The following is a 17,744-nucleotide window of genomic DNA, read 5'->3' on the forward strand; positions in this document are numbered from 1 at the left end:
TACGCTCCGAAGCGCTGCTTCAGCCGAAAGACGCCGGCGACCGGCGTTTGGCTTCGGACAGCAGCCGAGAGCCGTAGTGTGCGTCTGCACTAGACTGCAGGATAACGAAAAGCTTTGGCAGTGTGTCTCGCAGGGAGATAGCTTAGGAGCGCAGCGCACTTATGCCTCCCTTGTCCAGAAACACGATTTTACTGCACACTCCTAAAACACTGCTCTTTCCAGGGCAATATATAAGCTGCTTTCTGACGGCCGTGATCTTTCGGGACTCTTGCTCAGCGCGTTGTTTTAACGTGCCCATGCCGTCGTGGTATTCAGTGCACAGTGAAGGCAATCGAAAAAGTCCAGGTGCTGCTGACTCCCAAACACAAGGCGCTGGCTATGTTCTTGCTTCTCGACAACTCAACGTAGCCCTTCATTTCTGCAGTTGCCATCGAGGTCTCTGCATGTCGGAGACTCAGAGGACGAGCACGAGTTTCCCAGGAGGGGCTGCATCAGGACGAATTCAAAATTCAGGAAAATTGTCCTGGAACACTTTCCATAAGGATGCTAGAAGGGAATTGAAGAGGCGGGCGAGCGGCCACCACGGTCCTCTAGCAGTCCTTAGGGTGCGCGCAGAAGGCCGGTGCTCTTCGGCTTCGCTCTTCGCCCTCGTACAAGCTACCGCTCTGTCCGGCTCCCGGAGCAGGAGAAGCGGCTGCTTCGCGCACACAACAGCCGTACGCTCCGAAGCGCAGCTTCAGCCGAAAGACGCCGGCCACCGGCGCTTGGCTTCGGACAGCTCCGGAGAGCCGGAGTGTGCGTCTGCACTAGACTGCATGTTAGCGAAAAGCTTTGGCAGTGTGTCTCGCAGGGAGATAGCTTAGGAGCGCAGCGCACTTATGCCTCCCTTGTCCAGAAACACGGATTTGCTGTACTCTCCAAAAACACTGCAGTTTCCAGGACAAGATGCCAGATGCTCTCTGATGCCCGTACTCTCTTCCTCCTCTTGCCCACCTTGTTTTTTTAGCGTGCACATGTCTCGGCAATCAGTGCACAGTGAAGGCAATCGCAAAAGTGCAGCAGCTGCTGACTCCCAGACACTTAGGCGCTGGCTATGTTCTTGCTTCTCGACAACTCAACGCAGCCCTTCATTTCTGCAGCTGCCATCGATGTTTCTGCATCTCGGAGCCTCAGGGGACGAGCACGAGTTTCCCAGGAGGGGCTGTATCAGGACGAACCCATAAGCAATGAAAGTTGTCCTGGAACAGCTCCAAAGAGCATGCCAGCTGTGAATTGATAGGTTAGGGAGGTGCAGCCACCTTCCTCTAGCAGCCCGTAGGCTGTGCACACAAGTCCGGTGCTCTGCGGCTTCGTTCTTCGCCCTCGTACAAGCTACCGCTCTGTCCGGCTCACGGAGCAGGAGAAGCGGCTGCTTCGCGCACACAACAGCCGTACGCTCCGAAGCGCTGCTTCAGCCGAAAGACGCCGGCGACCGGCGCTTCGCTTCGGACAGCTCCGGAGAGCCGGAGTATGCGTCTGCACTAGACTGCATCATAGCGAAAAGCTTTGGCAGTGTGTCTCGCAGGGAGATAGCTTAGGAGCGCAGCGCACTTATGCCTCCCTTGTCCAGAAACACGATTTTACTGCACACTCCAAAAACACTGCTCTTTCCAGGGCAATATATAAGATGCTTTCTGACGGCCGTGATCTTTCGGGGACTCTTGCTCAGCTCGTTGTTTTAACGTGCCCATGCCGTCGTGGCATTCAGTGCACAGTGAAGGCAATCGCAAAAGTCCAGCAGCTGCTGACTCCCAAACACAAGGCGCTGGCTATGTTCTTGCTTCTCGACAACTCAACGGAGTGCTTCATTTCTGCAGTTGCCATCGAGGTCTCTGCACTCGGAGCCTCAGAGGACGAGCACGAGTTTCCCAGGAGGGGCTGCATCAGGACGAATTCAAAACTCAGGAGAATTGTCCTGGAACACCTTCCATAAGGATGCTAGAATGGAATTGAAGACGCAGGCGAGTGTTCACCACGGTCCTCTAGCAGTCCTTAGGGTGCGCGCAGAAGCCCGGTGCTCTGCGGCTTCGTTCTTCGCCCTCGTACAAGCTACCGCTCTGTCCGGCTCCCGGAGCAGGAGAAGCGGCTGCTTCGCGCACACAGCAGCGGAGCGGCAGCCGTACGCTCCGAAGCGCTGCTTCAGCCGAAAGACGCCGGCGACCGGCGCTTGGCTTCGGACAGCAGCCGAGAGCCGTAGTGTGCGTCTGCACTAGACTGCAGGATAACGAAAAGCTTTGGCAGTGTGTCTCGCAGGGAGATAGCTTAGGAGCGCAGCGCACTTATGCCTCCCTTGTCCAGAAACACGATTTTACTGCACACTCCTAAAACACTGCTCTTTCCAGGGCAATATATAAGCTGCTTTCTGACGGCCGTGATCTTTCGGGACTCTTGCTCAGCGCGTTGTTTTAACGTGCCCATGCCGTCCTGGCATTCAGTGCACAGTGAAAGCAATCGCAAAAGTCCAGGTGCTGCTGACTCCCAAACACAAGGCGCTGGCTATGTTCTTGCGTCTCGACAACTCAACGCAGCCCTTCATTTCTGCAGTTGCCATCGAGGTCTCTGCATGTCGGAGACTCAGAGGACGAGCACGAGTTTCCCAGGAGGGGCTGCATCAGGAGGAATTCAAAACTCAGGAAAATTGTCCTGGAACACCTTCCATAAGGATGCTAGAATGGAATTGAAGACGCAGGCGAGTGTCCACCACGGTCCTCTAGCAGTCCTTAGGGTGCGCGCAGAAGCCCGGTGCTCTGCGGCTTCGTTCTTCGCCCTCGTACAAGCTACCGCTCTGTCCGGCTCCTGGAGCAGGAGAAGCGGCTGCTTCGCGCACACAACAGCGGAGCGGCAGCCGTACGCTCCGAAGCGCTGCTTCAGCCGAAAGACGCCGGCGACCGGCGCTTGGCTTCGGACAGCTCCGGAGAGCCGGAGTGTGCGTCTGCACTAGACTGCATGATAGCGAAAAGCTTTGGCAGTGTGTCTCGCAGGGAGATAGCTTAGGAGCGCAGCGCACTTATGCCTCCCTTGTCCAGAAACACGGATTTGCTGTACTCTCCAAAAACACTGCAGTTTCCAGGACAAGATGCCAGATGCTCTCTGATGCCCGTACTCTCTTCCTCCTCTTGCCCACCTTGTTTTTTTAGCGTGCACATGTCTCGGCAATCAGTGCACAGTGAAGGCAATCGCAAAAGTGCAGCAGCTGCTGACTCCCAGACACTTAGGCGCTGGCTATGTTCTTGCTTCTCGACAACTCAACGCAGCCCTTCATTTCTGCAGCTGCCATCGATGTTTCTGCATCTCGGAGCCTCAGGGGACGAGCACGAGTTTCCCAGGAGGGGCTGTATCAGGACGAACCCATAAGCAATGAAAGTTGTCCTGGAACAGCTCCATAGAGCATGCCAGCTGTGAATTGATAGGTTAGGGAGGTGCAGCCACCTTCCTCTAGCAGCCCGTAGGCTGTGCACACAAGTCCGGTGCTCTGCGGCTTCGTTCTTCGCCCTCGTACAAGCTACCGCTCTGTCCGGCTCCCGGAGCAGGAGAAGCGGCTGCTTCGCGCACACAACAGCCGTACGCTCCGAAGCGCTGCTTCAGCCGAAAGACGCCGGCGACCGGCGCTTCGCTTCGGACAGCTCCGGAGAGCCGGAGTATGCGTCTGCACTAGACTGCATCATAGCGAAAAGCTTTGGCAGTGTGTCTTAGCAGGGAGATAGCTTAGGAGCGCAGCGCACTTATGCCTCCCTTGTCCAGAAACACGATTTTACTGCACACTCCAAAAACACTGCTCTTTCCAGGGCAATATATAAGATGCTTTCTGACGGCCGTGATCTTTCGGGGACTCTTGCTCAGCTCGTTGTTTTAACGTGCCCATGCCGTCGTGGCATTCAGTGCACAGTGAAGGCAATCGAAAAAGTCCAGCAGCTGCTGACTCCCAAACACAAGGCGCTGGCTATGTTCTTGCTTCTCGACAACTCAACGGAGTGCTTCATTTCTGCAGTTGCCATCGAGGTCTCTGCACTCGGAGCCTCAGAGGACGAGCACGAGTTTCCCAGGAGGGGCTGCATCAGGACGAATTCAAAACTCAGGAGAATTGTCCTGGAACACCTTCCATAAGGATGCTAGAATGGAATTGAAGACGCAGGCGAGTGTCCACCACGGTCCTCTAGCAGTCCTTAGGGTGCGCGCAGAAGGCCGGTGCTCTGCGGCTTCGTTCTTCGCCCTCGTACAAGCTACCGCTCTGTCCGGCTCCCGGAGCAGGAGAAGCGGCTGCTTCGCGCACACAACAGCGGAGCGGCAGCCGTACGCTCCGAAGCGCAGCTTCAGCCGAAAGACGCCGGCCACCGGCGCTTGGCTTCGGACAGCTCCGGAGAGCCGGAGTGTGCGTCTGCACTAGACTGCATGATAGCGAAAAGCTTTGGCAGTGTGTCTCGCAGGGAGATAGCTTAGGAGCGCAGCGCACTTATGCCTCCCTTGTCCAGAAACACGGATTTGCTGTACTCTCCAAAAACACTGCAGTTTCCAGGACAAGATGCCAGATGCTCTCTGATGCCCGTACTCTCTTCCTCCTCTTGCCCACCTTGTTTTTTTAGCGTGCACATGTCTCGGCAATCAGTGCACAGTGAAGGCAATCGCAAAAGTGCAGCAGCTGCTGACTCCCAGACACTTAGGCGCTGGCTATGTTCTTGCTTCTCGACAACTCAACGCAGCCCTTCATTTCTGCAGCTGCCATCGATGTTTCTGCATCTCGGAGCCTCAGGGGACGAGCACGAGTTTCCCAGGAGGGGCTGTATCAGGACGAACCCATAAGCAATGAAAGTTGTCCTGGAACAGCTCCATAGAGCATGCCAGCTGTGAATTGATAGGTTAGGGAGGTGCAGCCACCTTCCTCTAGCAGCCCGTAGGCTGTGCACACAAGTCCGGTGCTCTGCGGCTTCGTTCTTCGCCCTCGTACAAGCTACCGCTCTGTCCGGCTCCCGGAGCAGGAGAAGCGGCTGCTTCGCGCACACAACAGCCGTACGCTCCGAAGCGCTGCTTCAGCCGAAAGACGCCGGCGACCGGCGCTTCGCTTCGGACAGCTCCGGAGAGCCGGAGTATGCGTCTGCACTAGACTGCATCATAGCGAAAAGCTTTGGCAGTGTGTCTTAGCAGGGAGATAGCTTAGGAGCGCAGCGCACTTATGCCTCCCTTGTCCAGAAACACGATTTTACTGCACACTCCAAAAACACTGCTCTTTCCAGGGCAATATATAAGATGCTTTCTGACGGCCGTGATCTTTCGGGGACTCTTGCTCAGCTCGTTGTTTTAACGTGCCCATGCCGTCGTGGCATTCAGTGCACAGTGAAGGCAATCGAAAAAGTCCAGCAGCTGCTGACTCCCAAACACAAGGCGCTGGCTATGTTCTTGCTTCTCGACAACTCAACGGAGTGCTTCATTTCTGCAGTTGCCATCGAGGTCTCTGCACTCGGAGCCTCAGAGGACGAGCACGAGTTTCCCAGGAGGGGCTGCATCAGGACGAATTCAAAACTCAGGAGAATTGTCCTGGAACACCTTCCATAAGGATGCTAGAATGGAATTGAAGACGCAGGCGAGTGTCCACCACGGTCCTCTAGCAGTCCTTAGGGTGCGCGCAGAAGGCCGGTGCTCTGCGGCTTCGTTCTTCGCCCTCGTACAAGCTACCGCTCTGTCCGGCTCCCGGAGCAGGAGAAGCGGCTGCTTCGCGCACACAACAGCGGAGCGGCAGCCGTACGCTCCGAAGCGCAGCTTCAGCCGAAAGACGCCGGCCACCGGCGCTTGGCTTCGGACAGCTCCGGAGAGCCGGAGTGTGCGTCTGCACTAGACTGCATGATAGCGAAAAGCTTTGGCAGTGTGTCTCGCAGGGAGATAGCTTAGGAGCGCAGCGCACTTATGCCTCCCTTGTCCAGAAACACGGATTTGCTGTACTCTCCAAAAACACTGCAGTTTCCAGGACAAGATGCCAGATGCTCTCTGATGCCCGTACTCTCTTCCTCCTCTTGCCCACCTTGTTTTTTTAGCGTGCACATGTCTCGGCAATCAGTGCACAGTGAAGGCAATCGCAAAAGTGCAGCAGCTGCTGACTCCCAGACACTTAGGCGCTGGCTATGTTCTTGCTTCTCGACAACTCAACGCAGCCCTTCATTTCTGCAGCTGCCATCGATGTTTCTGCATCTCGGAGCCTCAGGGGACGAGCACGAGTTTCCCAGGAGGGGCTGTATCAGGACGAACCCATAAGCAATGAAAGTTGTCCTGGAACAGCTCCATAGAGCATGCCAGCTGTGAATTGATAGGTTAGGGAGGTGCAGCCACCTTCCTCTAGCAGCCCGTAGGCTGTGCACACAAGTCCGGTGCTCTGCGGCTTCGTTCTTCGCCCTCGTACAAGCTACCGCTCTCTCCGACTCCCGGAGCAGGAGAAGCGGCTGCTTCGCGCACACAACAGCCGTACGCTCCGAAGCGCTGCTTCAGCCGAAAGACGCCGGCCACCGGCGCTTGGCTTCGGACAGCAGCCGAGAGCCGTAGTGTGCGTCTGCACTAGACTGCATGATAGCGAAAAGCTTTGGCAGTGTGTCTCGCAGGGAGATAGCTTAGGAGCGCAGCGCACTTATGCCTCCCTTGTCCAGAAACACGATTTTACTGCACACTCCAAAAACACTGCTCTTTCCAGGGCAATATATAAGCTGCTTTCTGACGGCCGTGATCTTTCGGGGACTCTTGCTCAGCTCGTTGTTTTAACGTGCCCATGCCGTCGTGGCATTCAGTGCACAGTGAAGGCAATCGCAAAAGTCCAGCAGCTGCTGACTCCCAAACACAAGGCGCTGGCTATGTTCTTGCTTCTCGACAACTCAACGGAGTGCTTCGTTTCTGCAGTTGCCATCGAGGTCTCTGCACTCGGAGCCTCAGAGGACGAGCACGAGTTTCCCAGGAGGGGCTGCATCAGGACGAATTCAAAACTCAGGAGAATTGTCCTGGAACACCTTCCATAAGGATGCTAGAATGGAATTGAAGACGCAGGCGAGTGTCGACCACGGTCCTCTAGCAGTCCTTAGGGTGCGCGCAGAAGCCCGGTGCTCTGCGGCTTCGTTCTTCGCCCTCGTACAAGCTACCGCTCTGTCCGGCTCCCGGAGCAGGAGAAGCGGCTGCTTCGCGCACACAGCAGCGGAGCGGCAGCCGTACGCTCCGAAGCGCTGCTTCAGCCGAAAGACGCCGGCGACCGGCGTTTGGCTTCGGACAGCAGCCGAGAGCCGTAGTGTGCGTCTGCACTAGACTGCAGGATAACGAAAAGCTTTGGCAGTGTGTCTCGCAGGGAGATAGCTTAGGAGCGCAGCGCACTTATGCCTCCCTTGTCCAGAAACACGATTTTACTGCACACTCCTAAAACACTGCTCTTTCCAGGGCAATATATAAGCTGCTTTCTGACGGCCGTGATCTTTCGGGGACTCTTGCTCAGCGCGTTGTTTTAACGTGCCCATGCCGTCGTGGTATTCAGTGCACAGTGAAGGCAATCGAAAAAGTCCAGGTGCTGCTGACTCCCAAACACAAGGCGCTGGCTAGGTTCTTGCTTCTCGACAACTCAACGTAGCCCTTCATTTCTGCAGTTGCCATCGAGGTCTCTGCATGTCGGAGACTCAGAGGACGAGCACGAGTTTCCCAGGAGGGGCTGCATCAGGACGAATTCAAAACTCAGGAAAATTGTCCTGGAACACTTTCCATAAGGATGCTAGAAGGGAATTGAAGAGGCGGGCGAGCGGCCACCATGGTCCTCTAGCAGTCCTTAGGGTGCGCGCAGAAGCCCGGTGCTCTTCGGCTTCGCTCTTCGCCCTCGTACAAGCTACCGCTCTGTCCGGCTCCCGGAGCAGGAGAAGCGGCTGCTTCGCGCACACAAGAGCGGAGCGGCAGCCGTACGCTCCGAAGCGCAGCTTCAGCCGAAAGACGCCGGCCACCGGCGCTTCGCTTCGGACAGCAGCCGAGAGCCGTAGTGTGCGTCTGCACTAGACTGCAGGATAACGAAAAGCTTTGGCAGTGTGTCTCGCAGGGAGATAGCTTAGGAGCGCAGCGCACTTATGCCTCCCTTGTCCAGAAACACGGATTTGCTGTACTCTCCAAAAACACTGCAGTTTCCAGGACAAGATGCCAGATGCTCTCTGATGCCCGTACTCTCTTCCTCCTCTTGCCCACCTTGTTTTTCTAGCGTGCACATGTCTCGGCAATCAGTGCACAGTGAAGGCAAACGCAAAAGTGCAGCAGCTGCTGACTCCCAGACATTTAGGCGCTGGCTATGTTCTTGCTTCTCGACAACTCAACGCAGCCCTTCATTTCTGCAGCTGCCATCGATGTTTCTGCATCTCGGAGCCTCGGGGAACGAGCACGAGTTTCCCAGGAGGGGCTGTATCAGGACGAACCCATAAGCAATGAAAGTTGTCCTGGAACAGCTCCATAGAGCATGCCAGCTGTGAATTGATAGGTTAGGGAGGTGCAGCCACCTTCCTCTAGCAGCCCGTAGGCTGTGCACACAAGTCCGGTGCTCTGCGGCTTCGTTCTTCGCCCTCGTACAAGCTACCGCTCTGTCCGGCTCCCGGAGCAGGAGAAGCGGCTGCTTCGCGCACACAACAGCCGTACGCTCCGAAGCGCTGCTTCAGCCGAAAGACGCCGGCGACCGGCGCTTCGCTTCGGACAGCTCCGGAGAGCCGTAGTGTGCGTCTGCACTAGACTGCATCATAGCGAAAAGCTTTGGCAGTGTGTCTTAGCAGGGAGATAGCTTAGGAGCGCAGCGCACTTATGCCTCCCTTGTCCAGAAACACGATTTTACTGCACACTCCAAAAACACTGCTCTTTCCAGGGCAATATATAAGATGCTTTCTGACGGCCGTGATCTTTCGGGGACTCTTGCTCAGCTCGTTGTTTTAACGTGCCCATGCCGTCCTGGCATTCAGTGCACAGTGAAAGCAATCGCAAAAGTCCAGGTGCTGCTGACTCCCAAACACAAGGCGCTGGCTATATTCTTGCTTCTCGACAACTCAACGCAGCCCTTCATTTCTGCAGCTGCCATCGATGTTTCTGCATCTCGGAGCCTCAGGGAACGAGCACGAGTTTCCCAGGAGGGGCTGTATCAGGACGAACCCATAAGCAATGAAAGTTGTCCTGGAACAGCTCCATAGAGCATGCCAGCTGTGAATTGATAGGTTAGGGAGGTGCAGCCACCTTCCTCTAGCAGCCCGTAGGCTGTGCACACAAGTCCGGTGCTCTGCGGCTTCGTTCTTCGCCCTCGTACAAGCTACCGCTCTGTCCGGCTCCCGGAGCAGGAGAAGCGGCTGCTTCGCGCACACAACAGCCGTACGCTCCGAAGCGCTGCTTCAGCCGAAAGACGCCGGCGACCGGCGCTTCGCTTCGGACAGCTCCGGAGAGCCGGAGTATGCGTCTGCACTAGACTGCATCATAGCGAAAATCTTTGGCAGTGTGTCTTAGCAGGGAGATAGCTTAGGAGCGCAGCGCACTTATGCCTCCCTTGTCCAGAAACACGATTTTACTGCACACTCCAAAAACACTGCTCTTTCCAGGGCAATATATAAGATGCTTTCTGACGGCCGTGATCTTTCGGGGACTCTTGCTCAGCTCGTTGTTTTAACGTGCCCATGCCGTCCTGGCATTCAGTGCACAGTGAAAGCAATCGCAAAAGTCCAGGTGCTGCTGACTCCCAAACACAAGGCGCTGGCTATGTTCTTGCGTCTCGACAACTCAACGCAGCCCTTCATTTCTGCAGTTGCCATCGAGGTCTCTGCACTCGGAGCCTCAGAGGACGAGCACGAGTTTCCCAGGAGGGGCTGCATCAGGAGGAATTCAAAACTCAGGAAAATTGTCCTGGAACACCTTCCATAAGGATGCTAGAATGGAATTGAAGACGCAGGCGAGTGTCCACCACGGTCCTCTAGCAGTCCTTAGGGTGCGCGCAGAAGCCCGGTGCTCTTCGGCTTCGTTCTTCGCCCTCGTACAAGCTACCGCTCTGTCCGGCTCCCGGAGCAGGAGAAGCGGCTGCTTCGCGCACACAACAGCGGAGCGGCAGCCGTACGCTCCGAAGCGCAGCTTCAGCCGAAAGACGCCGGCCACCGGCGCTTCGCTTCGGACAGCAGCCGAGAGCCGTAGTGTGCGTCTGCACTAGACTGCAGGATAACGAAAAGCTTTGGCAGTGTGTCTCGCAGGGAGATAGCTTAGGAGCGCAGCGCACTTATGCCTCCCTTGTCCAGAAACACGGATTTGCTGTACTCTCCAAAAACACTGCAGTTTCCAGGACAAGATGCCAGATGCTCTCTGATGCCCGTACTCTCTTCCTCCTCTTGCCCACCTTGTTTTTCTAGCGTGCACATGTCTCGGCAATCAGTGCACAGTGAAGGCAAACGCAAAAGTGCAGCAGCTGCTGACTCCCAGACATTTAGGCGCTGGCTATGTTCTTGCTTCTCGACAACTCAACGCAGCCCTTCATTTCTGCAGCTGCCATCGATGTTTCTGCATCTCGGAGCCTCGGGGAACGAGCACGAGTTTCCCAGGAGGGGCTGTATCAGGACGAACCCATAAGCAATGAAAGTTGTCCTGGAACAGCTCCATAGAGCATGCCAGCTGTGAATTGATAGGTTAGGGAGGTGCAGCCACCTTCCTCTAGCAGCCCGTAGGCTGTGCACACAAGTCCGGTGCTCTGCGGCTTCGTTCTTCGCCCTCGTACAAGCTACCGCTCTGTCCGGCTCCCGGAGCAGGAGAAGCGGCTGCTTCGCGCACACAACAGCCGTACGCTCCGAAGCGCTGCTTCAGCCGAAAGACGCCGGCGACCGGCGCTTCGCTTCGGACAGCTCCGGAGAGCCGTAGTGTGCGTCTGCACTAGACTGCATCATAGCGAAAAGCTTTGGCAGTGTGTCTTAGCAGGGAGATAGCTTAGGAGCGCAGCGCACTTATGCCTCCCTTGTCCAGAAACACGATTTTACTGCACACTCCAAAAACACTGCTCTTTCCAGGGCAATATATAAGATGCTTTCTGACGGCCGTGATCTTTCGGGGACTCTTGCTCAGCTCGTTGTTTTAACGTGCCCATGCCGTCCTGGCATTCAGTGCACAGTGAAAGCAATCGCAAAAGTCCAGGTGCTGCTGACTCCCAAACACAAGGCGCTGGCTATATTCTTGCTTCTCGACAACTCAACGGAGTGCTTCGTTTCTGCAGTTGCCATCGAGGTCTCTGCACTCGGAGCCTCAGAGGACGAGCACGAGTTTCCCAGGAGGGGCTGCATCAGGACGAATTCAAAACTCAGGAGAATTGTCCTGGAACACCTTCCATAAGGATGCTAGAATGGAATTGAAGACGCAGGCGAGTGTCGACCACGGTCCTCTAGCAGTCCTTAGGGTGCGCGCAGAAGCCCGGTGCTCTGCGGCTTCGTTCTTCGCCCTCGTACAAGCTACCGCTCTGTCCGGCTCCCGGAGCAGGAGAAGCGGCTGCTTCGCGCACACAGCAGCGGAGCGGCAGCCGTACGCTCCGAAGCGCTGCTTCAGCCGAAAGACGCCGGCGACCGGCGTTTGGCTTCGGACAGCAGCCGAGAGCCGTAGTGTGCGTCTGCACTAGACTGCAGGATAACGAAAAGCTTTGGCAGTGTGTCTCGCAGGGAGATAGCTTAGGAGCGCAGCGCACTTATGCCTCCCTTGTCCAGAAACACGATTTTACTGCACACTCCTAAAACACTGCTCTTTCCAGGGCAATATATAAGCTGCTTTCTGACGGCCGTGATCTTTCGGGGACTCTTGCTCAGCGCGTTGTTTTAACGTGCCCATGCCGTCGTGGTATTCAGTGCACAGTGAAGGCAATCGAAAAAGTCCAGGTGCTGCTGACTCCCAAACACAAGGCGCTGGCTAGGTTCTTGCTTCTCGACAACTCAACGTAGCCCTTCATTTCTGCAGTTGCCATCGAGGTCTCTGCATGTCGGAGACTCAGAGGACGAGCACGAGTTTCCCAGGAGGGGCTGCATCAGGACGAATTCAAAACTCAGGAAAATTGTCCTGGAACACTTTCCATAAGGATGCTAGAAGGGAATTGAAGAGGCGGGCGAGCGGCCACCATGGTCCTCTAGCAGTCCTTAGGGTGCGCGCAGAAGCCCGGTGCTCTTCGGCTTCGCTCTTCGCCCTCGTACAAGCTACCGCTCTGTCCGGCTCCCGGAGCAGGAGAAGCGGCTGCTTCGCGCACACAAGAGCGGAGCGGCAGCCGTACGCTCCGAAGCGCAGCTTCAGCCGAAAGACGCCGGCCACCGGCGCTTCGCTTCGGACAGCAGCCGAGAGCCGTAGTGTGCGTCTGCACTAGACTGCAGGATAACGAAAAGCTTTGGCAGTGTGTCTCGCAGGGAGATAGCTTAGGAGCGCAGCGCACTTATGCCTCCCTTGTCCAGAAACACGGATTTGCTGTACTCTCCAAAAACACTGCAGTTTCCAGGACAAGATGCCAGATGCTCTCTGATGCCCGTACTCTCTTCCTCCTCTTGCCCACCTTGTTTTTCTAGCGTGCACATGTCTCGGCAATCAGTGCACAGTGAAGGCAAACGCAAAAGTGCAGCAGCTGCTGACTCCCAGACATTTAGGCGCTGGCTATGTTCTTGCTTCTCGACAACTCAACGCAGCCCTTCATTTCTGCAGCTGCCATCGATGTTTCTGCATCTCGGAGCCTCGGGGAACGAGCACGAGTTTCCCAGGAGGGGCTGTATCAGGACGAACCCATAAGCAATGAAAGTTGTCCTGGAACAGCTCCATAGAGCATGCCAGCTGTGAATTGATAGGTTAGGGAGGTGCAGCCACCTTCCTCTAGCAGCCCGTAGGCTGTGCACACAAGTCCGGTGCTCTGCGGCTTCGTTCTTCGCCCTCGTACAAGCTACCGCTCTGTCCGGCTCCCGGAGCAGGAGAAGCGGCTGCTTCGCGCACACAACAGCCGTACGCTCCGAAGCGCTGCTTCAGCCGAAAGACGCCGGCGACCGGCGCTTCGCTTCGGACAGCTCCGGAGAGCCGTAGTGTGCGTCTGCACTAGACTGCATCATAGCGAAAAGCTTTGGCAGTGTGTCTTAGCAGGGAGATAGCTTAGGAGCGCAGCGCACTTATGCCTCCCTTGTCCAGAAACACGATTTTACTGCACACTCCAAAAACACTGCTCTTTCCAGGGCAATATATAAGATGCTTTCTGACGGCCGTGATCTTTCGGGGACTCTTGCTCAGCTCGTTGTTTTAACGTGCCCATGCCGTCCTGGCATTCAGTGCACAGTGAAAGCAATCGCAAAAGTCCAGGTGCTGCTGACTCCCAAACACAAGGCGCTGGCTATATTCTTGCTTCTCGACAACTCAACGCAGCCCTTCATTTCTGCAGCTGCCATCGATGTTTCTGCATCTCGGAGCCTCAGGGAACGAGCACGAGTTTCCCAGGAGGGGCTGTATCAGGACGAACCCATAAGCAATGAAAGTTGTCCTGGAACAGCTCCATAGAGCATGCCAGCTGTGAATTGATAGGTTAGGGAGGTGCAGCCACCTTCCTCTAGCAGCCCGTAGGCTGTGCACACAAGTCCGGTGCTCTGCGGCTTCGTTCTTCGCCCTCGTACAAGCTACCGCTCTGTCCGGCTCCCGGAGCAGGAGAAGCGGCTGCTTCGCGCACACAACAGCCGTACGCTCCGAAGCGCTGCTTCAGCCGAAAGACGCCGGCGACCGGCGCTTCGCTTCGGACAGCTCCGGAGAGCCGGAGTATGCGTCTGCACTAGACTGCATCATAGCGAAAAGCTTTGGCAGTGTGTCTTAGCAGGGAGATAGCTTAGGAGCGCAGCGCACTTATGCCTCCCTTGTCCAGAAACACGATTTTACTGCACACTCCAAAAACACTGCTCTTTCCAGGGCAATATATAAGATGCTTTCTGACGGCCGTGATCTTTCGGGGACTCTTGCTCAGCTCGTTGTTTTAACGTGCCCATGCCGTCCTGGCATTCAGTGCACAGTGAAAGCAATCGCAAAAGTCCAGGTGCTGCTGACTCCCAAACACAAGGCGCTGGCTATGTTCTTGCGTCTCGACAACTCAACGCAGCCCTTCATTTCTGCAGTTGCCATCGAGGTCTCTGCACTCGGAGCCTCAGAGGACGAGCACGAGTTTCCCAGGAGGGGCTGCATCAGGAGGAATTCAAAACTCAGGAAAATTGTCCTGGAACACCTTCCATAAGGATGCTAGAATGGAATTGAAGACGCAGGCGAGTGTCCACCACGGTCCTCTAGCAGTCCTTAGGGTGCGCGCAGAAGCCCGGTGCTCTTCGGCTTCGTTCTTCGCCCTCGTACAAGCTACCGCTCTGTCCGGCTCCCGGAGCAGGAGAAGCGGCTGCTTCGCGCACACAACAGCGGAGCGGCAGCCGTACGCTCCGAAGCGCAGCTTCAGCCGAAAGACGCCGGCCACCGGCGCTTCGCTTCGGACAGCAGCCGAGAGCCGTAGTGTGCGTCTGCACTAGACTGCAGGATAACGAAAAGCTTTGGCAGTGTGTCTCGCAGGGAGATAGCTTAGGAGCGCAGCGCACTTATGCCTCCCTTGTCCAGAAACACGGATTTGCTGTACTCTCCAAAAACACTGCAGTTTCCAGGACAAGATGCCAGATGCTCTCTGATGCCCGTACTCTCTTCCTCCTCTTGCCCACCTTGTTTTTCTAGCGTGCACATGTCTCGGCAATCAGTGCACAGTGAAGGCAAACGCAAAAGTGCAGCAGCTGCTGACTCCCAGACATTTAGGCGCTGGCTATGTTCTTGCTTCTCGACAACTCAACGCAGCCCTTCATTTCTGCAGCTGCCATCGATGTTTCTGCATCTCGGAGCCTCGGGGAACGAGCACGAGTTTCCCAGGAGGGGCTGTATCAGGACGAACCCATAAGCAATGAAAGTTGTCCTGGAACAGCTCCATAGAGCATGCCAGCTGTGAATTGATAGGTTAGGGAGGTGCAGCCACCTTCCTCTAGCAGCCCGTAGGCTGTGCACACAAGTCCGGTGCTCTGCGGCTTCGTTCTTCGCCCTCGTACAAGCTACCGCTCTGTCCGGCTCCCGGAGCAGGAGAAGCGGCTGCTTCGCGCACACAACAGCCGTACGCTCCGAAGCGCTGCTTCAGCCGAAAGACGCCGGCGACCGGCGCTTCGCTTCGGACAGCTCCGGAGAGCCGTAGTGTGCGTCTGCACTAGACTGCATCATAGCGAAAAGCTTTGGCAGTGTGTCTTAGCAGGGAGATAGCTTAGGAGCGCAGCGCACTTATGCCTCCCTTGTCCAGAAACACGATTTTACTGCACACTCCAAAAACACTGCTCTTTCCAGGGCAATATATAAGATGCTTTCTGACGGCCGTGATCTTTCGGGGACTCTTGCTCAGCTCGTTGTTTTAACGTGCCCATGCCGTCCTGGCATTCAGTGCACAGTGAAAGCAATCGCAAAAGTCCAGGTGCTGCTGACTCCCAAACACAAGGCGCTGGCTATATTCTTGCTTCTCGACAACTCAACGCAGCCCTTCATTTCTGCAGCTGCCATCGATGTTTCTGCATCTCGGAGCCTCAGGGAACGAGCACGAGTTTCCCAGGAGGGGCTGTATCAGGACGAACCCATAAGCAATGAAAGTTGTCCTGGAACAGCTCCATAGAGCATGCCAGCTGTGAATTGATAGGTTAGGGAGGTGCAGCCACCTTCCTCTAGCAGCCCGTAGGCTGTGCACACAAGTCCGGTGCTCTGCGGCTTCGTTCTTCGCCCTCGTACAAGCTACCGCTCTGTCCGGCTCCCGGAGCAGGAGAAGCGGCTGCTTCGCGCACACAACAGCCGTACGCTCCGAAGCGCTGCTTCAGCCGAAAGACGCCGGCGACCGGCGCTTCGCTTCGGACAGCTCCGGAGAGCCGGAGTATGCGTCTGCACTAGACTGCATCATAGCGAAAAGCTTTGGCAGTGTGTCTTAGCAGGGAGATAGCTTAGGAGCGCAGCGCACTTATGCCTCCCTTGTCCAGAAACACGATTTTACTGCACACTCCAAAAACACTGCTCTTTCCAGGGCAATATATAAGATGCTTTCTGACGGCCGTGATCTTTCGGGGACTCTTGCTCAGCTCGTTGTTTTAACGTGCCCATGCCGTCCTGGCATTCAGTGCACAGTGAAAGCAATCGCAAAAGTCCAGGTGCTGCTGACTCCCAAACACAAGGCGCTGGCTATGTTCTTGCGTCTCGACAACTCAACGCAGCCCTTCATTTCTGCAGTTGCCATCGAGGTCTCTGCACTCGGAGCCTCAGAGGACGAGCACGAGTTTCCCAGGAGGGGCTGCATCAGGAGGAATTCAAAACTCAGGAAAATTGTCCTGGAACACCTTCCATAAGGATGCTAGAATGGAATTGAAGACGCAGGCGAGTGTCCACCACGGTCCTCTAGCAGTCCTTAGGGTGCGCGCAGAAGCCCGGTGCTCTTCGGCTTCGTTCTTCGCCCTCGTACAAGCTACCGCTCTGTCCGGCTCCCGGAGCAGGAGAAGCGGCTGCTTCGCGCACACAACAGCGGAGCGGCAGCCGTACGCTCCGAAGCGCAGCTTCAGCCGAAAGACGCCGGCCACCGGCGCTTGGCTTCGGACAGCTCCGGAGAGCCGGAGTGTGCGTCTGCACTAGACTGCATGATAGCGAAAAGCTTTGGCAATGTGTCTCGCAGGGAGATAGCTTAGGAGCGCAGCGCACTTATGCCTCCCTTGTCCAGAAACACGGATTTGCTGTACTCTCCAAAAACACTGCAGTTTCCAGGACAAGATGCCAGATGCTCTCTGATGCCCGTACTCTCTTCCTCCTCTTGCCCACCTTGTTTTTTTAGCGTGCACATGTCTCGGCAATCAGTGCACAGTGAAGGCAAACGCAAAAGTGCAGCAGCTGCTGACTCCCAGACACTTAGGCGCTGGCTATGTTCTTGCTTCTCGACAACTCAACGCAGCCCTTCATTTCTGCAGCTGCCATCGATGTTTCTGCATCTCGGAGCCTCAGGGGACGAGCACGAGTTTCCCAGGAGGGGCTGTATCAGGACGAACCCATAAGCAATGAAAGTTGTCCTGGAACAGCTCCATAGAGCATGCCAGCTGTGAATTGATAGGTTAGGGAGGTGCAGCCACCTTCCTCTAGCAGCCCGTAGGCTGTGCACACAAGTCCGGTGCTCTGCGGCTTCGTTCTTCGCCCTCGTACAAGCTACCGCTCTGTCCGGCTCCCGGAGCAGGAGAAGCGGCTGCTTCGCGCACACAACAGCCGTACGCTCCGAAGCGCTGCTTCAGCCGAAAGACGCCGGCGACCGGCGCTTCGCTTCGGACAGCAGCCGAGAGCCGGAGTATGCGTCTGCACTAGACTGCATGATAGCGAAAAGCTTTGGCAGTGTGTCTTAGCAGGGAGATAGCTTAGGAGCGCAGCGCACTTATGCCTCCCTTGTCCAGAAACACGATTTTACTGCACACTCCAAAAACACTGCTCTTTCCAGGGCAATATATAAGATGCTTTCTGACGGCCGTGATCTTTCGGGGACTCTTGCTCAGCTCGTTGTTTTAACGTGCCCATGCCGTCGTGGCATTCAGTGCACAGTGAAGGCAATCGCAAAAGTCCAGCAGCTGCTGACTCCCAAACACAAGGCGCTGGCTATGTTCTTGCTTCTCGACAACTCAACGGAGTGCTTCATTTCTGCAGTTGCC

Source organism: Lonchura striata, chromosome 26 (genome assembly GCF_050655825.1).
Source record: "Lonchura striata isolate lonStrDom1 chromosome 26, ASM5065582v1, whole genome shotgun sequence".
Lineage (NCBI taxonomy): Eukaryota > Metazoa > Chordata > Aves > Passeriformes > Estrildidae > Lonchura > Lonchura striata.